Consider the following 6,000-nt stretch of genomic DNA (forward strand, 5'->3'; position numbering starts at 1 on the left):
GTAATATAAAAACCCAAATTAAAACGCAGGTCTTATGTATATGAAGACACCACAGTGAATCTCACTTGTGTACATCCACAAGACTGGGATTCTATTTAGAATAAGATATATTCTATGATTGTATAAATATATCAAAATAGTTTCTACCATCATGTATAACTGAAAAGAACAACAACAAAATGCAGGTCTTCTGTCTTCTAATTCCAGCTTTTCTCATTTACATTTCCAAGCTCTGGGTTCAGGCTGAGGGTGCTTTAAATGGAGATGGTGCAGCTGAGTCTGAGGATTCCCAGAGCCTGAGGAACCAAAATTCAAATTTGGCCTCCATGCCTTCTCATTGGCCTGGAGGACTTTCCTTGAATATCAGGTTCCTGATTGTAAAACCAGCATTTTATTGACTAAATCCTGAAGTATTGTGAGGACTGTACAAGTAATAAGCCATTTTTATTACAGAGCATGTATTTTTTGAATCAGAATTTTTTTAATCAACCAGACTCAGGTTGCCCCACTTCTGGACTCACTGAATCTTTAAAAGACCTTTCAGTGACAAATCATGGGGCCAGAAAAATGAATGTAGAGACAGGTTCCCTTTTGCAGTATTGGGGATGGAAACCAGGGCCTCACACAGGCTAGGCAAGCACTCTACCACTGAGCTACATCCCCAGCACTTCGTTTGTTTGTTTAGACAAGATGTTACTAAATTGCCCAGATTGACCTTGAACTTGCAACCTGGCCTCAGCCTCCCAAGCAACTGGGATTATAGAACACTGGGTGCTTCATGCTTTTTCTACCCTCCCTTAGTACCACTCATCAAAATTAGGAATGCCTGCCAGTGAGATAGAATGTAGAGTATGAAGATACTGGAAAAAAGATCAAGTCAGAGGTACAACCACAGGAAGGTAAAGTTGATCTCAAGTAGAAAATTGAATAGTGGTTACCAGAGTCTAGGAAGCAGGGTGGGGTGAAAAGAGAATGATTAACGGGCTCAGAGGTGCCACTGGAGAGGAACAACAACAAGTCACAGTGTTCTACAGCACAGTAGGCTGATTATGGTCACCACAATGAACATTTCAACACGGCTAATAGGATTATAAATGTTGTTAACACAAAGAAATGATAAACATCTGAGATGACAGACATGCCAGTTACCCCATCTGATTTACTACACATCGTATTCATATATTAATAAGTATCACGCTGTACCCCTTAAAATGTATAGTCACTAGTGTCAATTCTCAAAATCCTTTTTTAAAAAGCAAGAAGAGAAATTTTAAAATAGATGCACCTTGCCACTTACAATAAATGTCTTCTGAAAGGAAAAGAGAGAAAGAGCCACCAGTTCCTAGCTCAGCCTCACTGGAGGCCCAGAGCATTGAGGAGAGGCAAACTTGAGGAACAAAATGGGGATAGAGATTCTCTTTGGTCCTTGATATGAAAGCTCCTGGAGGAGGCCTTCAGAACACTTCTACTCATTGACAGACTGGGGCCATTCCACATTCTCACTCTTGGTTGGCAGGGAACAATGCTTACAGTTAAGCATTGCTTAAGAATTTCATCCAAGAATTTTTTAAAAAACAATCTGAAGTGCCAGCTACAAGAGCTTGCAGATTTGTCTAGCTTTATAGTTTGTCATAAATGCCCCCCACAAAGGTACAAGTGGTGAAGGTTTGATCCCCAGCATGGTGCTATTGGGGGGTAATGAAGCTTTGAGCAGGTGAGTCCTTGTGGGAAGAAGTTAGGTCACTGGAGGGATGCATTGAAGGAGGTCTGATCATGGCTTCCCTTTGCTTAAAATACTTCTGTTACATCCCCTTCCTTCTGGGATAAACACAGGATTCCAAAAATGTATGACAAGCCCCCAGAGATGTCCATGTCCTAATCCCCAGAACTTGTTGACATGTTTTTATCTTACATGGCAAAAGGGAATTTGCAGATGTGTATAAGTAAAGGATCTTGAGATGAGCAGAAAATCTTGGGTTACCTAGTGAGTCCAATGTAATCACAGGGTACTTTGAAAGAGGAAAGCAGAGGGTCAAAGTGAGAGAGTCAGAGAGAGAGGACAATGGAAGCAGACAGCTGGGTGACAGGGTGCCATGAGCCAAGGAATGCAGGAAGTCATTAGACACGGGGAAATGGCAGATTCGCCCCTAGATCCTCCAGAAGGAACATAGTTCTGCCAACATCCTGATTTTGGCCTCATAAAAACCCACTTTAGGCTTCTGACCTCCAGATCTGTAAGATAATAAAATTGTGTGTGTGTGTATGTGTGTGTGTGTGTGTGTGTGTGTGTGCGCGCGCGTGCGCGCACGTGCACTTGTAATTTGTTATTTTAATCTTTCAAGGGGGTGCTCCATTCCTGAACTGTGATACCAGGTAAATGCATGGAGTATAGGGCACAAACTCTTATTCCACCCTGCTGCTCCAAAAATCCATTTAATATATTGTCTGCAGATAGAGAACATATCTGATATTAAACCAATAAGAACAGATGCTACACTTGATCTTTTTTTTTCAACATCACTTTCTTAATAACGTGAAATACAAGTACAAAACTTTTTACTGAATAGAGATGGAATAATATATTTGGCTACACTTGATCTTAATCAAAAAGGCCAAGAAGCAATAAAATACTGTTGTTTTTAATTATTAAATTTGTGGTAATTTGTTACAGCACAACAGAACAGTAATGATCAGGGCCTACTGGGTCCTGCCTGAGCCGGCCTGCAAGCTCTCCCCATCTTGCGCTGGGCTCCCTCCCCTTGCACTCCATATCTCAGCCATGCTATTTCCTTGTAACTTCCCAATTTAGGTCTTTGTATATGCTAGTCTCACTGCCAGGAAGCTCCTCTTCTTTTCTCTTTGGCTAGTATAGCAAATGTCATTGGTTTCCTACCCACGATTTATTCCCCGCCACCTCCTCTTCCTTTCAGGAAGAGCCCAATTTTGTTCAGGAACCTACTCTTTTTTCTCTATGGAGACAGGCCCCAAACTCAATCTAATTCCAATCTAATGACTCATTCTTGATTGTCTAAGCTGACAGAATGGTCATCCCCCTTGCCATTAATGAGATTGGGTGTCATGTGCTTCTGGCCAATAGGACTTGGGGAATTCCTGCTTCCTGACTTCAGGGACAAGTTTTCTGCTAAAAAAAAAAAAAATAAAAAAAAATAGATGGGCAGGAGGTAGTGACTCCTATCCTGTTGGCCATTGTTGCCTCTGCACATAACATCTGACAGTGTGAATGACAGCTCATAACACAAGCTGACACACTGACCACAGCAGGAAGATGAGACCTGAGTTGGGTTTTTTTGGGTTTTTTTTTTTTGGTTTTTTTTTTTGGTGCTGGGGGTCAAACCCAAGGACTTGCATATGCCAGGCAAGCACTGACCACTTAGCCACACCCCCAACCGTGAACCTGCGTTCTTTTTTGCAGGGGGGTGGGTACCCGGAATTGAACTCAGGAGCACTCAGCCACTGAGCCACATTCCCTAGCCCTATTTTTGTTTTTTTTTATTTTGTTTTTATTTTTTGTATTTTATTTAGAGACAGGGTCTCACTGAGTTGTAGCACCTTACTTTTGCTGAGGCTGGCTTTATGCTCACAATCTCCTGCCTCAGCCTCCCAAGCAGCTGGGATTACAGGCCTGTGCCACCACACCCTACATGAACCCGGGTTCTTGATGATATTGTTGAACCACTGAGTTCTTTCTGGACATCTTATAAGTGATGATGCATTTACCTAATTATGTGAGCTAGTTGAGTTGGTGTTTCTGTTACTTGAAGCAAAGAGCATCCTGACAGATGAGGTTCATACCTTCTCATCTTTCAGACTGAAGACTCATCCTTCCAACTGGTCATTATTTTCTGAGGGAGGCCTCCTTGGAGCACCCTGCCTGATCCAGTCCCTGTCTAGTAACTCTACGCATCCTCCTACACAATGTTTAGCAACAATTGTACATTTTTTAGCATAAATTACTACTTAATTAATACGTGAGGGCTCCCCTGATCTGTAGATTCAATGCTTTTACTCTTCATCATGTCCCCAGAGTGGCTCAGGGCCTGGTGCAAAGGAGCTCAATGAGGCTCACAGTGTTCCTTGGAGTGAAGAGGGTTGGTGCAGAGACAGAACAGTGAATAGGACTCTTCCTGTCTACAAGGAATCCTCAGATGGAAAGGAAGAGCAATAAATTCTTTGACCAGTGGAAATCAACATGGGAAGTACCATCAGGGTATGAAAAACTCCTGTAAGAAGGAAGAAGTAGGGATTAACTGATTAAGTACTTTCTTTTTCTTTTTCTTTCTTTCTTTCTTTTTTTCATTTTTTTTTTTTTTTGGTAGTACTGGAGATTGAACCCAGGGGCACTTTATCACTAAGCTACATCTCCAGCTCTTTTTTAAATTTAATTTTTATTATTATTTTTATTTATATATGACAGAAGAATGCATTACAATTCTTATTACATATATAGAGCACATTTTTTGTATCTCTGGTTGTATGCATAGTATATTCATACCAATTTGTGTCTTCATACAGGTACTTTGGATAGTAATGATCATCACGTTTCTCCATCATTAATTACCCCATGCCCCCTCCCTTCCCCTCCAACCCCTCTGCCCTATCTAGAGTTCATCTATTCCTCCCATGCTCCCGCTCCCTATCCCACTATGAATCAGCCTCCTTATTCTCCAGCTCTTTTTATTTTGATGCAGGGCTCATTAAGTTGCTGAGGCTGTCCTTAAACTTGCAACAGTCTCCCTAGCCTGGTATTAGAGGTATGTGCTACCACACCAGGCTTTCATTGACTTTAATAGTGCGGTGGGACTATTTAACTTTCTACTAAGGATTTTTTTTTCAGGGCTGAGGATCAAATCCAGGGTCCTATGCATGCTAAGCAAGCTCTCTACTACTGAGTTATATCCCCAGCTCTATCATGGGAAAATTTTAATCATTCAAATCATTCATAAGAGTAGAAAGAAGAGTATAACAAACACTCCACATACTTTTCATCCAGTTTTAAGAATGTCAACATTTTGCTAAAGTCTTTCCCTAACCACTCCTTTTTTTTTCCTGAAACATTTTAAAGTAGCCTCAAGAAATTATATAATTTTACCCATGAAAATTTCCATTGTTTGTTTTGTTTGTTTCTGGATGTTTTTAAACAAATCATGGGGGGGGGGGGCAGACACTATGGCACATGCCTGTAATCCTAGCAATTTGGGAGGTTGACATAAGAGGATCACAAGTTTGGGGGTCAGTCTCAGCAACTTAGCAAGACCCTGTCTCAAAATAATAAAATAATTTTAAAAAGGGGGCTGAGATATAGTTCAGTGATAGAATGCCCCTAAGTTCAATCACCAGTACAGGAAAAAAATTATATAGATAAATGAATGGATGGATGGGTATACACACACACACACACACACACACACACACACACACACACACATACACAGGTAAATATGTTAGTAGCTCAGCAGTGCAGCACTTGCCTAGTATGTACAAAGCCCTACATTTGATCCCCAGCATATCTCTCTCTCTCTCTCTCTCTCTCTCTCTCTCTCTCTCACACACACACACACACACACACGCGCACACACACACACACACACACACACACACACACACACATTTTACCTTAATCTATAAGTACTTCAGCACCCACTTTCAGCAGGTCAAGATGACTTTTGTATATACACATAATATTGTCACAGCTAACAAAATTAACAATATCCTTAATATTATCTAATACCCAGCTTATCTTCAAATTTTGTTATTTCTTCCCCCAAAAGTTCTTCATACAGTTGGTTTGTTTGAATCAGAATCCAAATGTGGTTATGCTTTAATTACATGTTCAAGTCTTTCATAAATGTCTGTTTTGGAATAATTTTAGACTGACAGAAAATTGCACAGATTGTACAGAAAGCTCTTGCATATCCCTCCCCCAGCTTCCCCCAGTGGCAGCATAACCAGGGTACACTTGTCAACAACCAATAGATTGAC

General features: G+C 40.8%; 1 pseudogene; it reads right to left on the bottom strand.

The window, feature by feature from the left end:
- Nucleotides 1-2,340: 2,340 nt before the first annotated feature.
- Nucleotides 2,341-2,576, bottom strand: LOC120892086 (U2 spliceosomal RNA; annotated as a pseudogene).
- Between the last annotated feature and the right edge of the window lie 3,424 nt (nucleotides 2,577-6,000).

This window comes from Ictidomys tridecemlineatus, unplaced genomic scaffold (assembly GCF_052094955.1).
Source record: "Ictidomys tridecemlineatus isolate mIctTri1 unplaced genomic scaffold, mIctTri1.hap1 Scaffold_5242, whole genome shotgun sequence".
Taxonomy (NCBI): domain Eukaryota; kingdom Metazoa; phylum Chordata; class Mammalia; order Rodentia; family Sciuridae; genus Ictidomys; species Ictidomys tridecemlineatus.